The sequence below is a fragment of the Cyanistes caeruleus genome, chromosome Z (assembly GCF_971803275.1).
Source record: "Cyanistes caeruleus chromosome Z, bCyaCae1.hap1.1, whole genome shotgun sequence".
NCBI lineage: Eukaryota > Metazoa > Chordata > Aves > Passeriformes > Paridae > Cyanistes > Cyanistes caeruleus.
In genome coordinates this window covers 11,736,817-11,750,852 of record NC_141732.1, presented here as the reverse complement: position 1 = coordinate 11,750,852, position 14,036 = coordinate 11,736,817, and the positions used below count along the sequence as shown (strand labels likewise).

At 35.8% G+C, this 14,036-nt stretch overlaps 1 long non-coding RNA gene across 1 annotated transcript; it reads right to left on the bottom strand.

The window, feature by feature from the left end:
- Window positions 1-540: 540 nt before the first annotated feature.
- LOC147648100 (uncharacterized) lies at window positions 541-10,018 on the bottom strand. The gene is made up of 4 exons (XR_015280691.1): window positions 9,920-10,018; window positions 9,666-9,825; window positions 3,993-4,046; window positions 541-3,388 (listed from the first exon to the last, which is right to left on the bottom strand). It is a non-coding gene; the product is annotated as an uncharacterized LOC147648100 (long non-coding RNA).
- Window positions 10,019-14,036: the final 4,018 nt, after the last annotated feature.

Sequence of the window (14,036 nt, the reverse complement as noted above, 5' to 3'; positions counted from 1 at the left end):
TTAATGCAGGCTTCAGCAAAGGGAGCCAGTGATGATCTAAGCACTGAACTGGGCAAAAGCTGGGGTTTTTATAGGAAAGGGGAGAATTGAGAAGGGGTCCAATGGTCTGAGACTGGGCTAAGATGATGAATAGTTAGCAGGGAGATAACATGGGGTCCTGAATCAGGAAGGGGTGCAGAGCTTAGACACCGTGACTAGGCGGTTTTGTCTTATCTTAGGAGACAGATCTCCAGGGGGGATGCCTGTCAGAGGACTGGCTTCCTCCACGCGTGTTCATGCTACAAGAGATACTGGGTAAACTAGTGGTGTTAATTCCATGTGATTCAGTGTGGTACTGCTAAATCACACATTATTTTCAGACAGTGAAAATTAAATGATTTTAGACATAAAATCATGCTTGGATTGTGTCAAAAGTGCTAGAAGTAAAATAGATTTTTTTTAAATTTTTCTTTTTATTCAGAATGAGAGTAATACCATACATGATTAACAAAGATGTTGCTTATTTGGCTTTACAATAAAAATCCTTTATAATTTGCACTATTTTTATTTAATTTTTTATTTTTATTTAATTTTTATTTAATTATTATTTAATTTTTATTCTCTTCTTCCCTTAGATTAATAGGTGTAAGAGAAAACTACATGGAATCATTAGAAATGTTAAAGATGGATGTGTAAAAAACGCCAGCTACCAAAGGCTGTTTAAAAAGAAGTATGTTTTCTTACACATAGGAAATAACACGGGCAAACAAACAAAAGCCTGACTTTTTAAAATAGATTATAAAAACTATCAAATGTTTGTTGTAAAAATGCTTGCTAATTTTTCCATTAAAGTTATTGAAAAAAACAATTTGATGGATTCTTCTAGCTGTCACCAGTACAATATATGCACTACTAATTAATTGCTTGATTTGGTATTATTTTTCCAGTTGTAGAAAAAGTCACAGTAGGAGACGAGACCAAATTGGATGACTGAATTCAATATCCTCCATAATAGAGTGACAATTTTGATCTGAATGAAAACACCAGTCAGAAGTTGCCTAGAAATAACCTTGGCACATACTCCATTTCTCCTATGAAAATCTGTTATGAAATGTATATACCTTGTCTTAAGCATCAATTTTTAAAAATACTTAAGCCCTATATATACACACACACACACACACATATATATGCATTTATTTTTCTCAATAGGAGAAGGAACACGTTTTCTGTATTTCTGGAAGAGTTACACACACTGCTTCATCTATACTGATTTTTGTTATAGCGAGTGCATTATAGAATCACAGAATCAGAAAATGGATAACATGGAAGAAACAAGAATGTGACATCTGAGTATATGGCACATGATTGTGTCCAGACATCTTTAAAATATCTCCAGTGAGGAGACTTCACACACTCTCTGGACAGTCTGTTCCAGTTCTTGTTGACCAGCACGGTAAAGACGTGCATCAGTTTCTGCCCATTACCTCTTGTCCTATTTGGCAGCACTAAACTGACAACACCAAACGCGTTCATAGGATTGACTCTCCTCTTCAGATAATCACATATATTGATGGGGTCCCTCTCAGTTGTTTTTTCTCCAGGCTAGACAAATCCAGCTCCCTCAGCCTTTCCTTAGGAGATGCTCCCATCCCCTCTTCATCATGGACCTTCTCCAGCCCTTTCATGTCTGTTTTATGCTGATAAGCCCAGAACTGGACACAGCACTCTAGATGTGCCTCACCAGGGCTTAGCAGGAGATAAAGGATCACCCTCTCACCTGCTGGCAATGCTCTTCCTGAGGTACCTCAGGATCCCTTGGCTCCAAGGGCACTGTTGGCTTATGGTCAGCTTCTTGTCCACTGGCCTCCCAAAGTCCTTCTCCTTAGAGCTTCTTTCCAGAAGGTCTGTCCCCAGTCTGTCCTGTGCCAGGAGTTATTTGTCCTGAGGTGCAGGACTCTGCACTTGCTTTGTTGAACCTCATTAAGTCCCAGTCTGCCCATATCTCCAGCTTCTTGAAGTCTTTCTGAAAGGCTGCACAGCTCTTTGGAGTATCAGCCACTCCTTCCAGTTTTGTGTCACCAGTAAACTTACCATGGAGGCACTCGTTATAGCTTTGTTTCAAAACTTCTGTTGTGCTGCAGGGTAGGAATATTGTTTCAATCCTTAACATTCTTTTTTTCATAGTCCCATCTTCTTTATCAAATAACTGTCAAGATACAGCATTTGTAATGTTTTTGTTTTCTAAACTCTTTAGAAATCAGATAATGAGTAATAATTGACTGTATATCCATTAGCAGGTGCTTTTTTGATTCTGATCCTTGGATCTGATCCTGATTTTGATTTTGATCCTTTTAAATATGTTTTCTATACTTTTATTGTGTTATTTTTTAAAAAGCTATTATGCTCCTTGCCATCTGTTAATTTTTTTTTGACCACTACTTTGTGGTGTTCTGCAATTCCAGGACTAATGTATTTCCAAAGAAGATGTGGTCTACAGTTCTCCGTGATATTGTCTTGGTATGTGAGATTTCCATTACAGGTTTTAGCAGTTTGAATACTTGACATCATGTTGGGTTTTTTTCTCCCCTCATATACCTATCCGCTCAACAAAATCCTGCTTTTTCTTTCTTCAAAACCAGTGTGTTTCATTACCTGCTGAGACTTTTGTTGCTTATGTATGCTTATCTAAGTCAAAACTTGGATTATATTTTAATTATGCCGTGAATAGTCATAACTTCAGGACAAGAAATCTCTGTTTTTATCTGAAATATAAATTATAGCATCAGTTCCTTCCTTCTGTTTTAATTTAAAAGTCCTTCTCATATACAATACTCACCTACTTTTTCATAATAATGAGTTACTTTTCAAGTTCTTTGTGAAGCTGTGTTTGCTTAACGGCATGTAATAATTACTGGTTGACAACAAATGCTGTGGTTTTTCTCTTTTTTTTTCGTGCAATTTAATTTCTTGGGCTGTTTTCTTAGAAAAGAAGCAGATAACATGTTAGCAAGCTGTTCAAAAAAATGTTAGTAAGAATATTTTTTTCTCTTTGTTATCTAAATTGGGTTAGTAATTTTATGTGATCTGTTGAAATTTGGCTGAGATACTTTGTTGTCATGCCTAAAACTGGGAAAAAACTTTTCCAAACAATATTATAATTGATAACATAAAAAGCAGCCTTAGTGAAAGGTTTCAGGTGCACAGATGATACCTTCTGCACATGTGAAGGGTCAAAAATTTCACAGTTCTTTTAATTTTAAATAATTAGTATATACTGCAAGTAAATCCAATAGGAGAGGGGTTGCCATGGTAAACCATCCTTGGCTCTGCCCCAATAGAGTCCTTCCAAGGGGTTCTTAGCCCTTCATCTTGTTATATCTCCCAGGCGTTGGTGCAGTTTCTTTTCCTTGAAAATAAGACCAAACAGAATTTCAAGAGTGTGACATAATATGTGAGAAAGGGTAACTTGAGCTCAAAAGTGTAAGAAAGTGCTAGGAACTATAAAGCTATATATTAAAAATCTACAGTGACAAATATATGAAAAGACTGAAAATATTTAGGCATCAGTTTTATTTCACCAAAATTAATTTGTACAGTTTCACGTGTTAAAATTTGTTTAAAATTGTTAAGTGAAAACAAGAATCCTGTATTATCTAATTTCACGTGGACTTAAACAAGTATATTTTTTTTCTTTAAGAGGAAGCTCAGACAAAGTCTCTTTTAAGCATTAAAGTCAAGTAAATGCCTCTCATGAAATGTGGTAATGATGCTGCCCATCTTGCATGAATTTCAGGAAGACCTTTAAATCTGACTGTTACATATCTAATGGAAAAGTAAGTAAATTACTCTTTTCCTAATTAGTTTCCAGTGAAGTAGATACATATCAAGTCAGTGTTTTATGAAAGTACCATTTTATGCCACTTAGAAATTTACTTGAGAAACTCAGGGGATGGAGCAATTGAAGCTTTTTCAGGTTTTGAAGGTATTTTTAGATGGTTTAGTTTTTTTACCTGTTGAATTTTGGAAAGTTCTTTTTCAGAGCATCTAATTTTCTTCATGTATTCCTTCAGGAAAAAAAAAAAGAAAATGTTCTCAAAATCTAATTGCTGAATGATTAACTTAATCCTTCAGTACCAGAATATAGAAAAATTTTGTTTGATGGAGACACTTCTTTATACAATTGAAATTTCATGGCTGTTTCTCTTTATTTTTTATTAGAAAATTAATAAAATTGTATTAATTAATTGCTCCTTTCAAATTTGGGACTTTTTTTCTTTTCCCCAGGGTTTTGTTGCTGATGTTCTGTTTAAAAACAAAACAAAACACTCATTCCAGAAATGAAACAAACAAAAATAAAAGTAATCATAATAACTTAAATGGAAAAGAAGCTTGATTGATTGTTTTTGGCTTAAGATATTCAGTACGTGCAAAATGTAGTTAGCCAAAGTTCTCAGTGACATGTTTTCATTCATAATAACAAGAAAGTGTGGATTTCACTAGGTTTTTAAATTAACAGTAATTCAGGCCTAGTTTTTTGACTCAAGACATTGCCATCTTTTCTAATTCTACATACTTTGCTGTATTTGCTAAGTAGTCATCAGTAGTTTTTAAGAGCATTTCCTCATACCTTTTCTCTGCATTTTTATTTAAAACTGCTCTGCATGCCAAGCCACAAGTTTTTCTTAATACCAAATTAGTTCTCACAATTATTTTTAACTGCACATAATCTTGAAGTGAAAGATACATGACAGAAAGATTCTTGGCATTACTTTAGTCCACATTGCATTCCACTTGAAAACAATAAATGTTGACTTCAAAATAATTTAACTGATCACTTTCAATATTCTTAACACCAGACATTTGCATTTTGCCATGTGGCAATCTACAAACTGCCATGTTAAAATCAGAGGACTATAATAATCATATAAATCTTTGGCTACCTATATTAAATTATACACTTCTGAATATTTCAAACTTTTCTCATGGTCATTCATACCAAAGACAAAAAAGTCTGCTAAATGCCTTGATCCATTTCTTAAATGGAGATTATCTCATGATATATCCCATAGCATCCATATCCAGTGGATATAATTCACTACCTCTGTTTAAAACAGCTCCATCATTAAAATCAGATGGCCTTTTATTTCTTCTTTCTGTTTCCTGTAGGAACAGGGAATGTAATTAATCTGGGCTTGGTATGCTTTGTCAGCTTTTCATAGTTCTCATTTTCTGATTATCTGTTCTTGTGTGATTATCAGGCCTCCACACTATATTGACAGGAGCATCTTTAACTAATATATCATTTAAATATCAAGAAGCTTCTTAGGTGAACAAACAATATGATACTGTGAATGCAAAAGAGAAGGCAGAAGTCTGCAGTGGTTTCTACTTTTCATTGCAAAATACAGTTTAGAAAGCAGAAGCTCAGTAGGAATAGACCTGTTATGGTCAGTATCAAAATTATTTCATTGTGATCCCTTTTCCTATATCTCCCTTGTTTGTTTGGGGTATTTTTGGTTTTGTTTTTTGTTTGGTTTTGGGTTTTTGTTTTGTTTTGTGGGTTTTTTTGACTTTTTGGGTTTTTAGTTTTCAGGAACTTGAGAACTTTTTAAAAACTTTCCAGCATTTGTTCCCAGGATGAGCACATTCTAATTACCTGCATAAAAAGGTCAATTTAATCTTAATTATGAGATAAAATCAGTGTGAGAAAAATAGCAATACACTTGAAATTTGGTATTCTAATGAAGTGACACTAGCAACAGGTAATTCTTTTAATTAAAAATATACTAAATATTCTCCTTTTCATACCAACTACCCTTAGATGTCACTAAAGCCATGACTACTTTAGTTCTGCAGTGTCAATATGGCATTAGAATAATTCAAGTAGGCTGCACTTCCAAAATCTACACTGGGAAATGTTTAATGAGTCAGACCTCATTAGACTTTTAAACTCAGTTTCTGACTGATCTGTACATTTCATAATATATAAAGTAGAAAATTTAAAAATTCAACAAAAATACTAGTCCCTGAAACTAAAATCTAAACAAAAAAGACCTCACACCAAAATGCAAACCCACAAAGAAGTGGAAGAACTTCCTATGGTGCTGAAATATTTTTATTTTAATTTTCCATCATTGATATGCGGCATTATTACTTGGAAAAATGAACATAAATTTAAATCTGTCAAGAAATTAAAAATATATACCTTAGAGATATAAGACTGAGAAAATCATGGCACTTTCAGAATTATATAAAGTCTATAAAGTAAAATGCAGTTGATGAAAAACAGAAAAGATTCAAGAAATCATTAACACCCTGTTCTATGAATACAAATTTAAAAGTTAAAAATTACTCTCACTGAAGGCAGAGTTAGACCTTTCATTTACTCATTGTATAAGCCAATTTATAACTAACTAAATGACTTGTTTCTGTGGTTTGTCTGAATGGGACTGTTTTTTCATTTAATTGTTCATTTAAAAAAGTCTCTCTCAGGTCATGATTTAACTTGACATTGACAATACAATAAATTTCAGGGTTCTTATAGTTGCTCCTGAAGTATTTATGACTTAAGCATTACCAAATATGGAACAGAATTGTTAGCGCTCTTTGCCTTAATTTGTTTTTTCAATGTCATGCTGCTCCTAATTTTGAATAACTGCTTTTATGTACTGTGAAGAATAGTAACCATTTTGTATTGTGTTTTTGTTCAAATCCTACTTGTTGTTATGGAAACAGCATCCCTATTAAGCCTCCTGTTGCATATCTGCTCTACAAGACATTATATTAAATGTTCAGCAGCAAAGGTAGAAGGAAAATATAAATTCAAGTAACACTTGATTTAACTACTGCTATTTTTCACTTTTAAGATATTTTAAGTGGAAAATATCCATAGCAATTTCCAGAAAATTCTTCCATTTTCTGAAATTGTTTTGTAACATTTGCCCAGTATAATGGGTTTTATATTTCATTAAACTAAAGTTTTAAAAAATGCTGTCTCTATTTTCACATGACTTCATGATCTCCTTATTGTTTCAAACTGTATCAACAGGATGCATGACCAATAAAGGTGTCAGTGATTCAGTAAAAATGCCTTAATTGTGCTGAGGAAGACTTCTTGTTAGATACTGATGACACTACTATTTCTTTGTCAATTACTAAAACTAGGGAATTTGCAATTAATATTAAAGACTAATTTTGGTGAGGTTTTATTGCTGTGGTGGTGTTTTTTTGGTTTACATTTGGTTTGTTTGTTTTTTATTTTGAAGGAAAGTTAAAGAATCAATTTGAATCCTTTATTTTTATTTTAAAAAAAAATTGGCAGTTGCTCTCTGGGTACCATTGAGAGCACTTTTAAATGTCTAGGTCCCCTTCTGAAAGAGTTTTCACTTTGAGCATGCAAGTGAAACATGAGTGGGGGAATGACTACACTTTCAACAAGCAACAGCAGTGAAAGACTGTGTATGTGTTTGGGGTAAGAATCAGTTTGCAATGAGAGGCCAAATGGAATCAGCAAGGAAGCAATATACTAAATAAAATGAAATGAGAATGAAAACAAGAGAAGGAGCAAATCGCAAATCAGGGAGCTAACCAAAGTGGAAACTGCTTAGAAATAGTAATTTTGGCCCACAGCTGGTTACCTATGAACCCAGGACAATGTTCCAGAGAGGATCTGAAGGCAGGGGTCTTAAAAGCAAAAGTTTTGAAAAATAGCAAAGATGGTCAGGAAACATTTAAAAACCTCTGAAGCCACCACAATCCATTATTTCTGCTTGGGGGTGGGGTGGGGAGTGGGGGTGGGTAGTATTGAACAAACTGCAATAAACATGTGATTTTAAAAAGTTGTGACTGTTAGAGATTTTTGAAGACCCACTCCTCATACATCTGTTCTCTGCTACTGTCAGAAGACTCCTATGGATAGCTGTGTTCTGAACTTTTTCTCTGTGAGACTTATGCATATACTTGTCTGAGTTCAGAATTTATCAGCTATGGGCCAAGTGACTTCCATTGCATCCAGCTATTCACTAGGTAGATTCATTTACTGATTCAGTAATCCTAATTCAGATTACTTTTTTTTTTAATCAGCCGTGAAAATGAACACGAAGAGATTGCACAGAAGCAAAATGAGCCCTATAAGGAGGAGGTAGATCATATTAATATTTCTTTAAGTATGATGATAGAACTTTAGCCAGAGGCTCTCAGGAACCTTGAATAGCCTTTTTTTCTACATCAAGAAAGCATATGTTTTATGCCAGTTGACAAATGAACAGAGAAACCTTCACTGTGAATTTCAATATTAAAATACATTTCTCTCAATTATTAATTAAAATTATACAACCTGAAAATACAATAAATTAATTGACTAATTATTGTAAGGTATAATTTTTGTTCAAAAAAAACCATACAAATTTTATGGGGTTTCTATATATACACAAAAATATAGATATCTGCTATGGCTTCATTTGGCACTTTGAAAATATGCCTACACAAACCAGTGTCAAATAACAAACAACAAATTCTTTTCAGATTTGAACTAGAGGACACTGAATCAAGACAAATCACTCCCTTTATAAAGAACTACTTGCATTAGTTCCTAAATAGAATTATATTTCATTTTGAACTTTGTGTTGCTCTCTTTTAAATTTGTCACAAAGATGTTTGCTAGATATTTTAAAAGATTTGATTCTGGCATTTAAACATTTTAAAATCTGCATTAAAATAAAATAATAATTACACAGAAAACATATTAGAAAAGGAAATTCAGCAGAAATTACTTTGGTATTAATGATCTTGCATACTTTCATGCCCAAAATTTTGACTGGAGAGAAGCATCTATTGAAATATAAAGAAAACTTGTAGTATAACTTGGAATACTGCCACTGAATTCCCACAGGAATGATTACTGAATCAGAGAATTATAGAATATGCTGAGTTGAAGGGGATCCATCAATAGAACTGAGTCAAGCTCCTGGCTCAAAATAGGAAACCCCAAGAATTACACCATGTGCTTGAGAGCATTGTCCAAACACTTCTTGAACTCTGTCAGGCTGCTACAGTGAGCCCTTCCCTGGGGAGCCTGTTCCAGTGCCCAGCCACCCTCTGGGTGAAAAAAATTTCCCAGCCTAAACCTCCCCTGCCTCAGCTTCACACCATTTAACTTGAGTCCTGTCACGTGGCAAGACAGAGAAGAGCTAAGGGTCTGCCCCACCTTTTCCCCTCATGAGGAAATTGCAGACTGTGATGCGGTTTCTCTCCTGTCTTTTCTTCAGGCTGAACAGACCAAATGACCCCAGCCACTCCTCATATGGCTTCCCCTCCAGACCCTTCACCATCCTCATGGTACTCCTTTCAACACTTTCCAACAGCTTTATACCTTTCTTATATTGTAGTGCCCAAAACTGCCCCTAGAACTTGAGGTAAGACCACCTTGTTGCAGAGCAGAGCAGGACAATGGCCTCCCTTGTCCAGCTGCTGCTGCTGGGCCTGATGCCTCCCAGGACAGGGTTGGGCCTCCTGGCTGCCAGGGCACTGCTGACTCTTACTCATCTTTCTGTTGACCTTTCCATAGAGCTGCTTTCCATATGGGCTCATTTCCCAATCCATATAGACATACAGGGTTGCCGATTTCCAGGTGCAGAAAGCTGAACTTTCCTTTGTTAAGTTCTATAAGGTTGGTGATTACTCACCTCTCTAATCTGTTGAGATCTCTCTGCAGGGCCTCTCTATCACTGAGTGAGTCAACAGCTCCTCCCAATTTTGTCTCATTTTCACACTTAGTGTTCCTTTGAGTTCTACATCCAGGTCATTAACAAAGATGTTGAAGAGAACTGGGCTGGGGATGGAGCCCTGTGGAACCCCACAGGTGAATGAATGGTCACCAGAGTGATATCACCCCATCCACTGTAACCCTTTGTGCCCAACCCTTGAGCCAGTTACTCACTCATTGCATGTTGTGTCTATCCAGCTGAGTGCTGGGTGTTTTGTCCAGAAGGATCGTAGGAAAGACAGTACCAAAAGCTTTGCTGAAGTTCAGAAAGATTACATCAACTGTCTTTCCTTGATTAACTAGTGGAGTTACCCTGGCTGTAGAGCATCATCAGGTGCAACCAGAATGACTTTCCCCACATGAAGCTGTGCTAGCTGTGACCAATGACCTCCAGGTGTTCTTCAGTACCTCCAAAATAATCTTTTCCATTATTTTAACAGGCACTGAAGTGAGACTGACAGGCCTGCAGTTTCCAGGGTCCTCTTTCTTGCCCTTCTTGAAAAATCAGATTACATTTGTCAGCTTCTTGGGATTCCCAAGATTGCTCAAAAATAATCAAGAGCCTTTGAGATGACACCAGCCAGTCCTTTGAGGATCCCTGAACGAATCTCATCAGGTCTCATGGATTTGTACAGATCTCTAATTGGAGCAGTAGAATCCACATGAGTTCAAGGTCCACTGGGAGTTGATCATTCTCAGACTCTTGGTCCTTCAGCAAAGCGCACTGGGACCTTTTTGGTCCATCATCTGTGTTGAAGTCAGAATCAAAGAAAGCACTAAACACTTCTACCTTGTCCAAATCCCTGTTTGTGAGGCAACCATCCTAATTTTGTAACATTATTCTGATATTATATATACACTGACTTTTGAAAATAAACCAAAATAAATATAAATGTATTTGAAAAAACTCTTTATTTCCCCCACAGTTCTGGTGAGCTTCAACTCCAGTTGAGCTTTGGCCACAGGAATTTTCTTCCTAAAGTTACCAGCATCATCTCTGTATTCTTCCCATGCCACCTAACCTTGCTTGCACTGGACGTACACCTTCCTTCCCACGTTATTTCCAGAGAAGATTCCTGTTCAGCCTACCCAGCCTTCTGCCTCACCTGTCTGACTTCTGACATTTGGGAATGTCTGCTTCTACACCCTTAGGAGGTGAAGTTTGAAAAGATCCAAAACAGATAGACCCTAGAATCTGAAAAAATATTTTCTTAGCAGGCATTAATTACTAATTCCCTGAGGAGCCTGAAGTCTGCTCTTCTCATGTTCAGAGCTGCGTTTTTTTGGACACTTCTCCTCCTGGCACCAAAAATTTTAAATTCAATTGCTTTATAATTGTTGTGTCCAAGATGGATGCCAGTCTCCATTTTGCTCATGAGATCCACTCTATTTACAAACAGCAAATCAGGGAGGACATCTTCCTAAGCTGAGTCTCTTAGGAGTTGTTCCATATAGCTGTCATCCAGTTTTTTGGTCAGGGTTGTACCAGCTGTTTGATGGTCCCAGTTGATTTCAGGCAAGTTGAAGTCCCCCATAAAGACAAAGGCAGTTGACTTGGAAGCATCCTTTAGTCCCTCAAAGAATAATTCATCAACATCATCATCTGGGCCAGGTGGTCTGTAGTAGACTCTCACAGTGACATCCACGTCATTTGCTTGCTCCTTGATTCTTACCCAGAGGGTTTAAACTGTTCCATTGACAACTGTGTGCTCCATACATTTTATCCCTTTTGCTTACACCAATGATGTCAAATCTTGGGGACTGGGCCAAAGCTTTGAGCTCAACTTGCTTGTTCCTCATGCATGCATTAGTGTGGAAACATTTCAGTTGTGGTTCATTGTAGACAACACTTCATGAAGAATATTGAGGGACTACATTAATGCTTTTTTCAAGTTTTGACACAGCATTCCCATTGCTCATCACTGTCTAGTCTGACATTTTTCCTTTCCTGTTCTAAACTACAGCTCCATCAATAAGCCCTGCTAATTCCTGTGCTAGAAATTGTTCTACCTTCTGTAAAAGTTGTATCCCATCAGGTGTCAGTGTCAGTAGAGCAGGTGTTGAACAGAACATCCCACAGTCAAAAAACCTTAATTTTTTTCTGATTGTGCCAGCATTGGAGCTACACATTTTTTTGATGGATCTGTCTATTCTTATCAATATTATTCCTTGTTGGAAGGATGAAGGAAAATAACTACCATTGATTGAAGGAAAGCAACTACTGTTGCTCCTGATTCTTCAACAAATCATCTTAAGGCCCTGAAGCATCTTTTGATTGCCCTTGTACTTCTATGATTTTGTTGCTGCTAGTTTGTACAGAGAATAATGGATAGTAATCAGATAGTCTTACTAGACTGGAGACTTGTCCTGTAATGTCCCCTATCCATGACTGCCAGGGGCTTCTGGATTTGGATGGGGCTTGAGGCTGCTTCTTGAATGTCCCTGAGCTCAGAAACCCCCTGCACAACTCAGTCAAACCCTCATGGTTAGACTTACTCCAGTTACCACTGCTGCTGCTGCTGCTGCTACCATGCAGACTTTATATATGAGCAATATCGATGAAAAAGAAATTTTTTTATATATTTTTATATATATATATATATATATACACACACACAGAGATATATGTTATATGCTATATATAACTGGGTTTATTCTTGTAATTATGTTTTCAGAGATGCTGAGCTGTTTATTTAGGTGCAATGACTAATTATAGTCTCCTACTTCTTCCAGGTTACATTAAATCATAGTTTCCTATTCAGTCCATGCACTGGATATAAATGATTTTTATAAGAATAAAAAAAAAAAAAAAAACAAGAAAAAAAGTGCATCAGGGAGACAGAGTGTTTGATATATGTTTTAATGCCTTCAGCTCTGATCTGTAACACAATTCATATTAGAAGGCTTCTTAAAAATTTAAGAGAATAAAATGCTGAAAAACAAATCTTACCCATTTCTAATTTGTGTTCACTGAAGAGCTATTTGCTTTTCCTGGGTAAAATACTGCAGTTAATTTCACTTTTATTCTTGTTACTGAATTGTAACAAAGTGAAATTATAATAGATATAAATCTTTTGTAGAAGTAGGTGAATTAGGGTTGGATGGAGTGACCTTTATTGAGAGCACTCTTAGAGCACTAACATAGTTATATTTACATCTTAGATTAAGATGGGCAATTTCACATTCAAAGTTATAAATTCTTTTTTTATATGAAGACACAGAAAATGGTATTTTATAACACACAGTTCAAATCTAAGTACAATGACTAGATTTTCTGATAATTTACCTGTCCTGAAATAGATTATTTTCCTTTGTGAGATTTAAACAGAAGCTCACTATGAATTATCATTATATAATTCATTACTGTGCAGTCCAACATCTCATACTACATTGTTTCGACACTGACAGTATTGCTTTTATTAATTGCTTCTGAGACTTACAGAACATTAGATGTTCCAAACCCTTCAACAGAGAAATGTGATTCAAAAAAAATATTAATGTATAATGAAGGGGAAACGGGATACAATATAAATATCAACTGTTTATTAAAGTTGAATTTTAAAGCCCACACCATTAATTTTAAAATGACACCTAAAGGAAATAGTTTGTGCCTTTTCTATCTTTATTCTGACGGAACTAGACAGGACAATTGCAGACATAAGTACAGACTGGGAGAGCTCACTGAGTTCTCCCTCTCTCTTCCCCTCTCTCTCTCCCTTTCCCATTATCCTTTTCCTCTCCCCTTTCCTCTCTCCTTTCCTCTCTCCTCTCCTTTCTTCACACATTCAGACAGAACCAAAAGAAAATAATATTAAATATGGGTCATCCTACCATCTATTTAAGAGATGTTACCTACATTTTTCACCTAAAAATGCTGATTCTGCTTTCTAAAATATATAAAAAAAATTCCATGTTGGTCATCATGGTAAGCAGTGAGGCAAAATTATATACAAAGAATGTATTCTTTATTAACCAAAAATTCTATATTAGGCCTATATTAGGCCTATATCAGGCCTAACCTTACAGAGTGAATCTTAGTATTTCATAAGCTGTGTATTGTTTTTGTCACATTGTAGCACCAGCATAAAAAGACATTACTAATTGTACTCCAAGATGTACTCGTTATGTCTCTCCTGAAACTGTTAGGTTTCAACTCATACATTTTGTTGCTTTAATTTTATGGCTTCTTGCCTTGCATCTCAGTCTCAGTTCTTTTCATAAGCAGGGTTATGCAGTCTGGTGGTGTGACCTTCTGAAGTTTAGGGAACAGCTCAGGGGCTCTGCACAGTGA